Consider the following 16,164-nt stretch of genomic DNA (forward strand, 5'->3'; position numbering starts at 1 on the left):
ATATTACACATCAAGTGGCTTGTACCACAGCTGGCATGAAATAGAATCTCCACAAATGCCCATCCCATTCCCTCCTTCCCTCCTCTCATAGATGGCATGTGACTCACTGAAGGTCATCTGTGATTCGTTGGATAGGGCTCATGAGAAAGACACAGTCCCTACTTTCATAGAATTTAAAAATTAGAGGTTCTAATAAGACATATATATATATATTTATATATGTTTGTATATATGACAGTGAGACACATATAAAATGTACTAAACTATAAAAATTTGCAACCACCCCTTCTGCACCCTACCTCCCACTATCCCAAAAGGAATGATCTTTTGATCATTTGGCCCATTACCAGGTCTCTATCATGCTCCCAAAGGGAGTAGACAGAGGATGAAAGAAGCCATATTGTTCTAAATAACACCAGATGAGGCAGAAGAGGGGAAGGGTGGACAAAGAAGACATGACAGAAGTGAAAAAGAAGGGGAGAAAATGAGAAGCAGCTTGCTGAAGGAGTGGACCTTGGGGCGAGAGATCCTGTACAGGTGATTTGGGGATTATCAAAGTACTGGGGTACTTTGCCATGTGAAGACTATCATCACAGTAACCCCAGTGTGAGCCCCTGAGATATGGTGATGATGGACTAGAACTCCCAAAAGATTCTCCCGAAAGATTTCTACAAAGCTGTTGCATACTCACAGGGTCCAGTTTCTTGCTTCCCTTCACCCATGCTTTCAGCTTCACACCACATCAACCCTGATCTAAAACCCAGCTCTTTCTTCAGTTCCCTCCAAAACCTTCTTGCTCAAATCTCTGTGAGAGGAGCAGACTTCCTTACAGGTGTGGAGGAAGCAGAGAATGGGATTACATCAACATAGCACCAACAACGTCAGGGGGGCATCAGACACTCTTCTTTCTAAAAGACCCTTGCCACCCACCACAGAACAGTGCTCTTCACTGCCCAGGGCCCCCACCTTGATGGGTCTCACTGATTCCTCCCTCACTTCCCATTCCTTCCTGACACCTCTCTTCTCTTCCCTGCCTCTCCCTCTCAGAAGCAGGAAAAAAATGCCTCTCTTTTCCTCTCAGGCAGAGCACCTGAACCATCCTTCTACGTGCCTATGAGCCCACCAAAACCCCTGCCTTTTGGAATGCCTGTCCCCGTTAATGGACAAATTAAGGTGTTTTAGTCAAAATTGTTCCCTCTCTAAAAAAAAAAAAATGAAGTCAGATCATAGACATTTCACCTCATTTTTCCCATCTGCAACTTAAATAACAAATCCAAATTGTTGAGAAAAATGAAGCATTACGGAAATCCGGGGGGCTGGTCTGAGAGGATTTCCTGAACAAGACTTTAAGTAGACCTTTGGAAGATAGATGGGATTTGGAGAGAACTGGAGAGGGAATCTAGTGGTATCACAACATAAGTAAAAAATGTGGAGGCTGAATTGGCACAGAATGTACAAAGGAGGGAAAGGAACTTGTTTAAGCTAAAGCCAACGATGCATAGGCTGGTAGTGAAGGATTAAAATATGATTACTAAGGTGGAATCATGATTGGAGGATTCTAATTGCATCAAGTTAAGAATCTGACCAAAATCTGATCTCTCCTTTGGGACAGACTAATCCATTTTGGTGGATTTTTTTTCTTTAGAAAACCATATCAATGATCCTTTTAGATATGCAAAAGTAAAGCAAGAACATCTTGGAGGAAGACAGAATCCAATAGGGTAAATACATCTAATTTAGGCAAACAAGCTGAATAGCCTGTTTTGTTAAGCCCAAAGGCTCTCAGAGCTATGTCTCTGCCAACGTTACTGCTTTTAGGGGATGGAAAAGTTTCTTTTCCATGTGGATTTGTCTACCACACAGCTGAACATTTTTTATTCTTTCGGAGTTGGTGTTTCTTCCTTCATACAGTTGTTTGCAGAAGGATCAGAATGCAAATGGACAAGTGCTTGGAAAGAACTGGTCAGTGTACCTTCTGTCCCCTTCGCAAAGGACAAGCAATAGGAAAAAGGGATTGGGTTGCCTTTGGTACAGCTCAACAAAGATCTTACATGAGGTTCATCAAAACAGTGCTGTTGTTCCCATAGTCTGACTTCACAGTGCTTTACTGTAATAACACTGAACTTACAAATAAATTCATCCTAAGAAAATACTGCTGTATTCATTTATTTTACTATTTGAAATCTCTTCATAAAAATTACTTCATTAATCTTCTGATAAAAGGAATCCTATAGTCTACTACTATGATTTTTCCATACCCATCACCCATTCCCTCTGATTCTGGAACTAGCACTCCAGTTTTCCCTCAGAAGCCAGTCCTCTCTCTCTCAGGCACTTGGTTTCAATAGGAATGCTGCCCTGCCTCTGGGATACAGGGGGCAACAGCAGCATTACCATTCAGGGAATGCCATTTGCTGGCTTGGTGATTGGTGGCCTGTCCTTACCACCCATTCTGAAGTAGAAACCCAATCACTTTTAGTCATAGCTCTCTATTTTAATTTTCTGCCTAACTTTTTATCATTATGTGATGTCTTTTCTTATTGTTGACTCATTTTTCTGTGGGGTGTGTGTGTGTGTGTGTGTGTGTGTGTGTGTGTGTGTATGTGTGTGTGTATTTCCCACTTCCGGAAGGAAAGTGGGGATCTCGTATGTCTTCTTCATGCTATATCCCCAGTAACCTAAAATGCTACTGGAACATAGAAAATAATCCATGTACTTTGGTGGAATGGTTTGACAAACAATGAACCAATGAAATAGTTCAACAGTGGAAATGTAGCATAAGTGGGTCCAAGAGTTAATTCTGGAAATGTTGTTGGCATGATCAAGGAAGAGTCATTCAATTTGTGAGGCTAGAAACCTAGAGCTACCAGAGGTCACTCAGAGTAAAGCCCCCCACCCTAAGAATGAAGTTAATACCAAAGAAAATAGAAACAGAGGTCTAGAAAAGCAGCTTCCTGATAAAACCTGTGAGCACCTGGATCTAGCTATGCCTGAACTCAGTTAACTTTGGATGTTTTACTATTGTAATTCGCAGCTATCAGACTACAGGTGTGCCTGTTGACCTCTGTGACAGAGCCAGACTCAGTTCTATGAGCACCACAGGCCTGAGCCCAAGGTTGTAGTCTCCCTCGAAGAACGATAGTGTTTGCATTGTACTCTTCCCAGACATTTTTCCTGAAAAGAGGGAAAACATTAGCAGGAAACATTAGCATATACACTGTTTCCTGGGGGACTGAGGGAACAGCTCAAACCTCATAGGACAAGTACAGACACAGCAGACACCATGGCCCTGTGCCCACTTCCCTCCACAGGAAAACTAACTGCCTGAAAAAGGAGACCAGACCTCATCCGCTTTTATAAAGGGTGCACGGTACTTGTTTAGCATTTCTCTCTTGTGGCCCAGTGTGGTACAGAAAGTAAAAGCACTGAACACATTGCCCAAGGATCTGGGTCCCACTTCCTGCTCTGTTTTGCCCTCTAAACTAGGGTCACAGAAACTTTCAATTGTTCCATCAATAGTTACCGTGCATAATCCTATGAGGGCTGTGTTTCTCTGATGCTTCTTGATAAAGACAACTGACCAAAATTCAGATGAACTAGTTTAAGCCAAAGGAGGAATAAGGATATTTATGGATGCTGGGAATCTTAAAGAAAAGTTTCCAGGAAATCCAAGTTGGATTAAGTCCAAGACTAGATTACTGGGGGGAATGCCCCCAGGCATTCCCTAAAACTCTGGGGCACTTCAGAGAATGAGGGTTCTCTAGCTACAGCTTTAAGCATGAAGAGATGAATGATTCTTCATATGACAACCTGTCTCTTTCATACACCTCTCATCCACGTCTTTCTTCTGTGTCCTGGCTCCATCATCTCTGCAGGCTGGCCTGGGAGGCAAGAGGACAGAGGCCTGTTTGGGTATAACATAGCCCAGGAGATATGGTCCTACCTACTATGGGAAATAGTTCAAAATACAATATTAGAGTCAGATTGTTGAGGAAGTTTGCTTTCATTTTATTGAAAATGGGTAATTATCTAAGACAGATAACACACACATCTAATATGGTATTTGAAAGATGAACAGAAACATCTAGAATAGTCCAATAGAAATATGGTCCAATGGAAATACAATGTGAGTCACAAATGTAAATTTAAATTTGCTAGTAGCCACATTACAAAAATAAAAAGGAAAGTTGGATTTTGTTTTAATAATATATTTTACTTAACACAATATATTCAAAATTATTTCAACATGTAATCAATATAAGGAAATTATTAATGAGATATTTTACATTCTTTTTTCTCTTACCAAGTCTTCAAAACCCAATGTGTCTTTTATATCTCAGTTTGGCCTTGCCCCATCTCAAATGTTCAAAGCCATGTGTGATTAATGGCTATCATATTAGACAACATAAATCTCAAAGATGTTAATGGGAAAATCATCACAGTGAACATCTGTCTTACTTCTCCATTACAACTCTTTTCCTTGAATGGTACATTTGAATATTCCTCTCCAGAGCCACCTGTCTCATACTAAGCTCATATGCATTATGGATGGAGTTGATGCCATGCCAGATCCAGAGGTGGTAGCTACACAGGTCATTATAAGACTCTGGACATAGTGATTGGTTCAGGGGGTGGACATAGGACCCAATCAGAGTCACTGAAATACAGTGATTCTTTTGTTGGGCCTTCTGAAAAAGAAACATCCTCTTTTCTGCAGGACTTGAATCTGGGAGCATGTGACCCTAGAGTGCCAAAAGCCACCATGAAGAGCCAAGAATGAAGCCACCATGTTAAAGGTAAAGGAAGATGAAAAGAAATTCAGTTGTCATGGCCTAGAGAATTCTTGGTAGATCAATAAACTCTTTACTCAAACCAGTTCGAGTTTGGAGGTTTTCTAAAAAGAGTCCTGATATAAAAGAGAATGTGTGCTCCACTCCCCTGGAGGAGGTAGAATAGACTGATTGCATCTAGTTTTTCTCTCTACCCTTGTATCTTCTGAGAAGAGAAGTAACTTGACTGGTGATACCAGTGAATCCTGACATCCACTGAGCTACATGAATCAGGAGAGAGCATCACTACACTGAAATAGCAAAATGCTTGTCTTCATTCTCACTTTTCTCTTGCTGTCTGGAATGATAGGCCCTGCAAGGGATCTATCTGTGCCAGCTTTCTCCCCTACAGCTACCTTACAAAAATGAAAGGATTCTATGGTAATAATATTAACAATTGTTTGCCAACAAATTAGATAACATAAATGAAATTTTTAAAATTCCCAGAAAGACACAACTACAGAAACTGACTCAAGAATAAATAGAAATTTTGCTCAGCATAGTACCCTCCAGTTCCATCCACATCATTGCAAATGGCAAGATTTCATTCCTTTTGACGGCTGCATAATATTCCAGTGTGTGTGTGTGTGTGTGTGTGTATACATATATATATATACCACATCTTCTTTATCCATTCATATGCTGAGCGAAATAAGTTAATCAGAGAAAGACATGTATCATATGACCTCACTGATATGAGGAATTCTTAATCTCAAGAAACAAACTGAGGGTTGCTGGGGTGGTGGAGTGAGAGAGGGATGGGGTGGCTGGGTGATAGACATTGGGGAGGGTATGTGCTATGGTGAGCGCTGTGAATTGTGTAAAACTGTTGAATCATAGGCCTGTACCTCTGAAACAAATAATACATTATATGTTAAAAAAAAAAAAAAAAAGAAGAAGAAGAAGAAAAAGAACATAGCAGGTGGGGAAGAATGAAGAGGGGGAAATCGTAGGGGGAGACGAACCATGAGAGACTATGGAGGGTTCTGGGGGGGAGGGGCTAACCCGGGGATAGGTATTAAGGAGGGCACATTCTACATGGAGCACTGGGTGTTATACACAAACAATGAATCATGGAACACTACATCAAAAACTAATGATGTAATGTATGGTGATTAACATAACATAATAATAATTTTAAAAAAATGAATAAATAGAAATTTGAATATACCTATAACAAGAGATTTAATTAATAATCAAAAAGTCCCACAGTGAAAAGCTCAAGCCCAGATAGCAGCACAGGTGAATTCTACCATATATGTAAAGAATTAATATCAATCCTTCACAAACTCTTTTGAAGAGGAGAAAACACATCTGAATTCTTTTAGGAGGCCAGTATTACCCTGATACTAATACCAAATGTGTCATAAGGCAGATAACTATAGACTAATATCTCTTATGAGTATAGACACAAAAATTCTAGAAAATGCTAATAAATAGAATTTAGCCACATATGAAAAGGATGATGCGGGCGCCTGGGTGGCTCAGATGGTTAAGCGTCTGCCTTCAGCTCAGGTCATGATCCCAGCGTCCTGGGATCGAGTCCTGCATCAGGCTCCCTGCTCCTTGGGAGCCTGCTTCTCCCTCTGCCTCTCTCTCTCTCTCTCTCTGTCTCGCATGAATAAATAAATAAAATCTTTAAAAAAAAAAAAGGATGATGCATCATGACCAAGTGGAGTTTATCCCAGTAATTCAAGAATAGTTCAACATATGAAATCAGTATATGAAAATCAACGAATGAAATGCATAATATTAATTAAGTCAAAGAAAAAACACATGGCCATCATAAGAAACACAGAAAAAAAAGCATTTGATAAACTCCAATAGCCTTTCATGCTAAAAACACTTAATAAACTAGAAATTGAAAGTAACTTTCTCAGTCTGATAAAGGGCATCTATGAATAGCCCACAGCTAACATCATACTCACTGGTGAAAAACACTGCTTTAGGATCAGGAACAAGACAAGGATGTGAACTCACCATTTCTATTCAACACTGTGCTGAAGGTTCTAGCCAGTGCAATTAGGCAAGAAAAAAAGAAAAACCTGTCTAGGAAAGAAAAAAGTAAAATTATTTCTATTCACAGATGACATGATCTTGCATATAAGAAATCCTAAGGAATACATTAAAAAGCTATTAGAAGCAATAAATGAATTTAGCAAGGTTACACGATACAGCATCAGTGTACAAAAAAAATCTATTGCATTTCTATAAATTTGCAATATAGCCCAAAAATGAAATTGAGAAAACAATTCCATGTATGATATCATCAAAAAAAATAAAATATTTAGGAAAAAAATTAAATAAGCATAAACCCTATACATTGAAAACTGTAAAACATTGCTGAAAAAATGAAAGAAACTAAATAAGTGGGAAGACAAACTATGTTCATAGATTGGAAGACTTACTATTGTTAAGATGGTAATAATCTCCAAATTGATCTATAGGGTCAATGCGATCCCTACCAAAGTCTCAAGTGCCCTTTTTGCAGAAATTGAGAAGCTGATAATAAAATTCATATGAAAGTTTAAAGGACCAGGAATAGCCAAAACAATCTTGAAAAGGAAAAAAGTTGAAGTAGTCACACTTCCTGATCTTAAAATTCCTGGCATAAAAACAGAAATATAGATCAATGGAGTATAATTAAGAGACTAGAGATAAATCCTTAGATTTATGGTCAATTGATTTTCAACATGAATGCCAAGAAAATTAAATGGAGAAATAACAGTTTTTTCAACAAATGGTCTGGGACAACTGGACACCATGTGTAAAATAATGAAATTATATCCCTACCTCACACTATATATATAAATTAACTGAAAATGGATCATAGACCTAAATGTAAGAGCTAAAACTATTTTTTTAATTTATAAAACTCTTAGAAGAAAACATAGAAATAAATCCTCATGACCCTGGATTAGGCAACAGTTTCTTAAAGATGTGCAAAAAGTGCAAGTGCCAAAAAAAAATTAAATATTTTGTGCTTTAAGGGACACTATCAAGCAAGCAAAAAAACAAACCATACAATGGGAGAAAATATAAGCAAATCATATATCTGAAAAGGGACTTGTATCCAAAATATATTTTTAAATCACAAATCAATAATAAAAAGACTACTCAATTTAAAAATGGGCAAAGGAGACACCCAGGTGGCTCAGTCGGTTAAGTGACCAACTCTTGATTTCAGCTCAGGTCGTGGTCTCAGGGTCATGAGATGGAACCTTGCAACGGGTTCCATGCTGGGTGTGGTGCCTGCTTAAGTTTCTCTCCTTCTCCCTCTGCCCCTCCCCTCCTGTAGCCCTCTCTCTAAATCTCACTCTAAAATTAATTGAGTAATTAATTAATTAATCTTTTAAAAATGGGCAAAGAATTTGAAGAGGCATTTCTTCAAAGAAGATATACAAATAGCCAATAAGCATGTGAAAAGATGCTCAAAATCATTAATCATCAGGGAAATGCAATTAAACCATAACAAAATATCACTTCACACTCACTAGAATGGATATAATTTAAAAAGACAGACAATAACAAATATTGGCAAAGATGTAGAGATCATGGAACGCATATATTGCTTTCAGGAATATAAAATAATGCAGCATCGGGATGCCTGGGTGGTTTGGTCGGTTGAGCGTCCAACACTTGATTTTGCCTACAGTCATGATCTCTGGGTCGTGGGGGCAAGCTCCAGGTCAGGCTCCATGCCTGGCCTCTCCCTTCTTCTCTGCCCCTCCCTCCACTCGTACCTATGGGTGTTCTCTCTTTCTCTCAGACAGATGAATACATCTTAAAAAAAAAATAATGAAGCCTCTTTGGAAAACAGTTTGGCAGTTCCTCAGAAAGTTAAATATTGAGTTATGACTTAATAATTCTACTCCTAAATGTATGCCCAAAAGAATTGAAAACGATGTCCACACAAAATCTTGTAAATGAATGTTCAAAGAAGAATTATTCATAATAGCCAACAATGGAAACAACCCAAATGTTCAACCCATGAACAGATAATCAAAATGTGGTATATCCATACAGTGGAATATTATTCAGCCATAAAAAGGAATGAAGTACTGATGCATGCTACAATATGGGTAAACCTTGAAAACATTATGGTAAGTGAAAGAAGCCAATCACAAAAGACCACATATTGTATGATTCAATTTATATGGAATGTCCACAATAGGCAAATATAGAGAAAGAAAATTAAGTAGTGGTTACCTGGACCTGCAAGGGGAGAGAGAGGAGGGATGGAGAATGAGTGCTATTGGGTACAGGGTTCCTATTTGGGTTGATGAAATGTTCTGGAATTAGTGGTGATAGATACATGACTCTATGAATATATAAAAACCACTGAGATGTACACTTTAAAAAGATGAACTTTGTGGTATGTAAACCATACCTCAATCAAACTGTCATTTGAGGGGTGCCTGGGTGGCTCAGTCTGTTAAGTGCCTGCCTGAAGCTCAGGTCATGATCTCAGGGTCCTGGGATCGAGCTCCACATCAGGCCTCCTGCTCAGCAGGGAGTCTGCTTCTCCCTCTCCCTCTGCCCCTCCCCCCTACTCATTCTCGCTCTCGCTCTCTCTTTCCCTCTCTCTCTCTAAATAAATAAAATCTTTTTTAAAAAACTGTTATTTGAAAAAATACTTCAGGAGCTCAAGGAGGACTTTCAAAAACGAAAACATCAAAAACTTTATCTTAAAAGGAAAGAAAGCTTATTATAATCAAGCAAGACACATTTAGTAAGAAATTTTTGATGGAAGTTTACAAAGCACTAAAGTTAAATATTATATAGAAATTCCAAAAATTAGTATATACACACTCCAGGAGCTTATGATCTAGTTGAGGACACAGCAGAAATAAGAAAATATAGGTTATTTAGCATTTGTTAAGTTCCTAGTGTATCATACTTTTTTAAACTTATGTATTATATTTTCATTTCTATCTCACAGCATCCTATTTTTGAAAACAAAGAATAAGAAACTCAGAAAGGTTGGTTGAGTTTTCAAACATCATTCAGCTACTAGATAAAACACCCAGGTTTGAATCAAGGTCTGCCTCAACACATAACCATGAATAGTGTGAAGTTTTCTAAGTTTTCTAAGTCTCGAGTGATCAACTTCATGATTTCTTCTCATCTTTCCTGCTACACCTATCCTTTTTCTGGACACCTGGTAGACCATAGCAGAGACCTAGCTGCACCAGCGGGCTGTGTGGTGGCCCTCAATAAAACAGCCCAACCTCTTCCAGAACATAACATACCAAACTCTTCCTGACACATGGATATACTTGGCCCCATCCTTGTACAAATGACTTGTTTCTTCTTAAATACAGTCATTTGCTCTACTATAGCTACAACATTTGTGTTTCCAGCAGAGACATCATGACTTTGGATTCTGGTCCCATTTCAGTTGTGAGTCAAGGGATCCTGGTTGGTGTTCAGTACACTAAACAGTAACCAAAATAAATATCCTGGAAGCCAGAACCCTAAGGCTGTCTCCACTCTGGAGGTTGTGAGGTTTCCGTTGTCAGTGTATGTTTCCTTTTCGAGACAAGGCAAGCTATGTATGTGCTAAGTAGGAATGTTACATGATCCACCCGCCCCACCCCACCCCCGCCCACCGGTGCTAAAAGGAAAACACGGGTAGAATATAAGAGAAAAATGGTGCCAGAAACAAAGAAGAGCCAAACTAAATTTGGCATTTCACCTTTCATTTCCCCCTAAATGCTGCCTACCCACAACCCCAACTCAGTGTCAGATGTTTCAAATGTTTTCATTGTTCCTTCCCCCAGCCTAGCTCAAATCCCAGAAAGAAAGGTGGGGTGAGGGGATGGGGGAATCAATGCCGTACAGATGTGTTTATCCCCTCTTGCCTGGATAAAAGACTTCTTTCAAGTATTGCGCATATCTTCCAGGCCGAATCTCTGCATGCTTAGGAACGCCACATGGCAGTCAGGTCAGGGCTGCTCTTTTGCTGTCCTTCTCATGTCAAACCCAAGCTTTTGTTCTCTGATGTGAAGGTTGACAGATGTGTGTTCTCAGGCAGCCGGCACGCTAAAAACACATGGCAGACTGAAGCCCCTGGTCTCGTTGGCCAAAGCACGGCCAATGACTCCGTGATTGCCCAACAGGCTCCAGGACCCCACCGGGGTGGAGACAGGGTGAGATGGGGGTCATTGCAGGATCAGGACCATGCTCAGGAAAGCACAAAGGGAGAGAGAAACTGCAGTGAGTTCTCACTGCTTCCTGGGACCTGCGGTGCTACCATGAGATCTGCTGTGTGTTGGAGAAGCTGGATTTTGATATTAAATTATAGCAGAGGTTTGTGACACCTTCTGTTACTCAGCACTCTGTTTCCTGATATGCATTCACAGGTATACAAACCCCTCCCTTCCCTCCCTCTTTCCCTCCTTCCATCCTTCTGTATCTCCTTCTTTCTACCGTATTTCCCTCCCTCCCTCCTTCTCTCCCTTTTTCTTTCCTTCCTGCCTTCTTTCCTTCCTTCATTCCTCCCTCTTTCCTTTCTTTCCTTTTTTCTTCTCTTCTTTTCTTTTCTATCATGTCCCAAATGCTCTTTTTTCTTTCCTCCCTTTACTTTTCTCTCTCATACTCACTTTCCCATCTTTATCTCTGTTTTCCCTCCCCATGTCTGTCTCTCTACTCCCCCCACCACATCTCTCTCTCTCTCCCTCATACACACACCCCTCTCTCACACACAAGTCCCTACCATGTCTCAGAGACCAAAACATACTGAAGGCTCCACAGTTCTGCCCTTTGTTAATTCTGGGTCCAGATCCTCTTCCTCTGGCTTTTCCCAGTGTTCTGGTTGCTGTTTCTGATGACTGGGACTGCTCTGGCTGCCTGCTGGACTTCAGGCCACTTACTTATCTTAGCAGCAAATCATTTTACATTTACAGATCCGATGGAGTTTCTATGTGTGTCTTATTTCCCCTAGAAGTTCTCACCCTTTTCTCTCAGCACTGAGCAACCTCATTTCCCCCTTGCTGCCACAGCGGTGGGCAGCGTAACTCCTCTGTCCTGCTCCAAGGTCCTCAGCATGAGGCACCCAGTCAGACAGAAGGCATTTGTGTCTCTGCTGGCCCTGGCTCTCTCCCCCACTTAGTTCTCCCCAACTCTCTGTCTGTACTCTGGCCAACTCTTCCAAGTCTGGAACTTGCCAGCTGCCACATCTTGTGATTAGAATTTTTCATGAAATTGTATTAAGAACCTAAGAGAGGGTATGTGCCATGGTGAGCACTGTGAATTGTGTAAGACTGACGAAGCACAGACCTGTACCTCTGAAACAAATAATACATTATATGTTTAAAAAAAAAAAGAAAGTAGTAGAAAGGGAAAAATGAAGGGGGGGAAGCGGAGGGGGAGACAAACCATGAGAGACGATGGACTCTGAGAAACAAACTGAGGGTTCTAGAGGGGAGGGGTTGGTGGGATGGGTTAGCCTGGTGATGGGTATTAAAGAGGGCACATTCTGCATGGAGCACTGGGTGTTATATGCAAACAATGAATCAGGGAACACTGCATCAAAAACTAATGATGTAATGTATGATGATTAACATAATAAAATAAAATTAAAAGAAAAAATATGCTAAAAGAAAAAAGAAGCTAAGAGAAATGTAATCTAAATTTGGATCCTGGGATCGAGCCCCTGCGCTGGGCTCCCTGCTCAGCAGGGAGTCTGCTTCTCCCTCTGCCCTTCCCCCTCCCCTTGCCCCTGCCCCTGCCCATGCTCTCTTTCTCTCTTTCTCTCTCTCTCTTAAATAAATAAATAAAATCTTTAATAAATAAATACATGCATACATAAATTGGAGATGGCATGGAGAAGGCATGGGTTGAGGGGATAAGGCATCTGTATTTGAACTTTACAATAAAGTAGGTGTGTTACGGTAGTGTGTCAGAGCCTCTGTGGTTATCCCTGAGATGCATTCTCTCTTTTTTCCTCCACAACTTCCCCCACCCAAATGTTGGCTGGGTACATAATTACCACAACAAATAGTACACTCCCCAAGCTCCCTTGCAGCTAGATATGGACATATGATGAAGTTTAACTGATGGATGTAAGTTAACATGACTTATGTGATCCTTATATATGGAAATCCTTATGAATGTATGATAGGGCTTGCATAACATCCATGATGTATATATACTTCACTGGAATGTTTGTGCCATTCTTTGTCCTTTTCTTCCTTCCTGGAGGCTAGGTTAAAAGTGTGATACCTCGAGCTGGAGCAGCCATCTTGTGGTCTCTGGACCCCAAAGTGGAAGTCTTATTGAGGATGAGAGAGCAACATGCTGAAAGGAACCTCATTTCACTGATGATCATGGAGCTATTATTTCAGCTCTGGGCTGCTGATGTTTATGTGAAAACAAATAAAATTATATCTTATGTAAACTACTATTTTTTGTGGGGTTTTTTGTTGTTGATTATTGGTTTGGTCTGTCACTCACTTCCCCCAACTCCAAAGGAGGTCAAAATATATGATCACTAAGTCTGTCCCAGGTATGAAATGCCAATGGTTCCCGTTAAAAGTTGTGGATGCATTTACAGAGCTCAACATTTCTAAGTTCAACTGCAAATTCAACTCTAGGTCAGAGTGGCTGGTGCAGCTTAAAAGAAAGTCACAGCTCTCATTTCTTTTCTCCCCATCACTCTATCTACTTAGTGATGACAAGTTCCCGGTGGCAGGCAGGGGGGAACCCAAACAAAAATAGTTATCACTTACTGAGCCCTCACTATGTAATGGGCTTCATTTATTTGTCACAACAGCCCTGGGAGGCAGGTACCCTCATCACCTGCTTTTGTCATTGAGAAAGAATGTTGGTAACAAACAGGATCCAACCAGGGTATGTGTGACTCCGAACAGGTTATCTCCCAAGAGGACATCTCAATATGGGGAACCCAGAGAAGAAAACCCACCAAGTAAACCCATGTGTATCCCTGTGTGGAAGGGAGACTAGTAAGTGCAACATGGTCACTTGATATAAGGTCAAGAAAGACGAGTCCACCCCAAATCCTTCTTTCATGATCAAAGCCAGAGCCACTGTATGCTATGTCCCTTTACATGAGCATGATCCAGTTGGTGTAGTAGGAGATAACATAGTACTCTGTACTGAGGATAGTGATCTTCTGAGGACAGGTCAAATCCTGGCCAAGAGGAGATATTGGACCTGGGAAATGCACCCTACCCACCTTCAACAAAGGCAAAACACACCCGGTTGTTGTGTTTTTGTTTTTGTTTTGTTTTGTTCTGTTTCTCAGAGAAAGGCGGGCTTGCCTTTTTCTTCCTCTTGAAATCAATCCAACCCCAACCCCATGTCTAGCAGAAATAAATAAGGCATGTTCCCACCCTCAAGGAGGACATAATACTGTGCTCACCTTTATAGTTGAGGTATTCATGGACTCTCTGTAGGAAAGGTTTATTATCCTCCTTTTACAGGTCAGGAAGCTGAGGTCTAGAGAGAGAAAATGACTTGCAGAAAACTCATGATGGAGCCAGGATTTGGATCTTGGTCTAAAGACTCCAAATCCCATAAAACTCTATGCTGAACATCAACCTCCTAAATGAGATCATGGTCCTAATCTCAAGCTGATGCTTCTTTCTAAGAAGCCAGGCCCATTTTAAAAAAGGCAATAACTTATTTCAGCTCTTGATCATAGACATCATTCTAGAATCACCAATGGCTGGAAGATACCTTAGAGAATATCTAGAACAGCAGTGTCCCCTTAAAGTTGAGGGATTTGAGTCCTAGAGACATGGCATCCTTACCAAGGGTCTCATAGCTCTCTATGGCAGAGTCACCATCAAACTCAAGGTCGTGACTCCTGTACTACACCAACCTACTATTTCTATTTTCAGAGGAGGCTACAAGCACTAGTGGTTCAGCCTGTGAGCTCTGGAATCAGTCTTGGGTTCAAATCTCAACCATGCTACATCTAAATCATATGACATTACACAGTTTCTACAACCTCCTTATGTCTTACTTTGCTCGTGTACACTTGGAGATGATAATGGTTCTTATTAGGATGAGCAAAGGAGGTGACGCAGTGCAACAATCAGCGTGGTATCTGGCACACAGTAACTCTCTGGTAAACACCACTACCTTATTATCATCTAAACACTTACCTCTCCATGGACATGTCATAAAGAAAGGAGACCAAGGCATCAGGGAAGAGGGATAAAATTCAATGTGTATAGAGAACACAAGCATTTCCCTCATCTCGAGCTGACAGTAATAAATAGAACCTAGAGATCATATCATATCTCCAAAAAAGAATTCTAAACAAGAAGACATGAAGCACAGAGCACTGGCATCTCCCACCTCTGGGATCACTTTCTTATCTGCTAATGCATCATTTAGCATGTGCCTTCACACATTACCCAGAAGCTTCCAGTCTTCTCCCATAAGTGAGAAATTCCTCATTCCACAAGTGTTAGGATTTCCGGGGATTAGGGGGAAAGGCAGTTAAACATCTGTATCCCTCAGTGGAGAGAAGGGAGAGTCCCACTCACTCCCCTATCCAGGTCCTCTCTCCCCTTTCACTGGCCTCACCCTCCACAGGCTCCCCTTGCCCTGAGCCTTCCCCAGAAGTTGAGTTGGCTGCTGTATGAGGACACTGTTCAAGGCAACCACAAACCCCACAGTAACAAGGATGGGTGGCTGTGTGTGTCTTACCCCAAGCTTGAGAAAAAATCCTAAGCACCCAACCTCTTACAGGTTTCAGATTGCTTGCAATATATACACAAGCTGGCAAGGGGTTTCTCTTTTTATTTTTTTTTTAAGATTTTATTTATTTATTTGATTGAGAGAGAATGAGAGAGAGAGAGAGCTTGAGGGGGGAGGGTCAGAGGGAGAGGCAGACTCCCTGCTGAGCAGGGAGCCTGATGTGGGACTCGATCCTGGGACTCTAGGATCATGATCTGAACTGAAGGCAGTCACCCAACCAACTGAACCACCCAGGCACCCGAGGCTTCTCTTTTTAAAAGCAAATTAGAACCAGCCCCATGTGGACCCAGTCTGTAACATCTGCTGCCTTTATAGAGTAGAGGAATGGAACACAAGGCCGTGAGACAAGCAAAAGTGTCATAGGCAGAGAGGTCCTGGTTCCCACCTCTCTCCCCAGTCACTGGGAGGGTGGCCTGCAGGTCACCGACAGGACTTCTGACCTACCAAACAACCAGTAGGCTTTAGTCTGAAGGAGGTTGAGATGTGTCACTAGCCAACTTTTCCTTTCCAAAATGGTTCCTGGAAAGATGTGTTCAATTTGTGGCCCTGGAAATGTGAGAATAACACACATATGAGGAGGAAATTACAAGGAAGTCATTGT

The sequence above is a fragment of the Callorhinus ursinus genome, unplaced genomic scaffold (assembly GCF_003265705.2).
Source record: "Callorhinus ursinus isolate GAN/ISIS: 27379988/994484 unplaced genomic scaffold, GSC_fseal_2.0 scaffold14, whole genome shotgun sequence".
In the NCBI taxonomy this organism is placed as follows: Eukaryota; Metazoa; Chordata; class Mammalia; order Carnivora; family Otariidae; genus Callorhinus; species Callorhinus ursinus.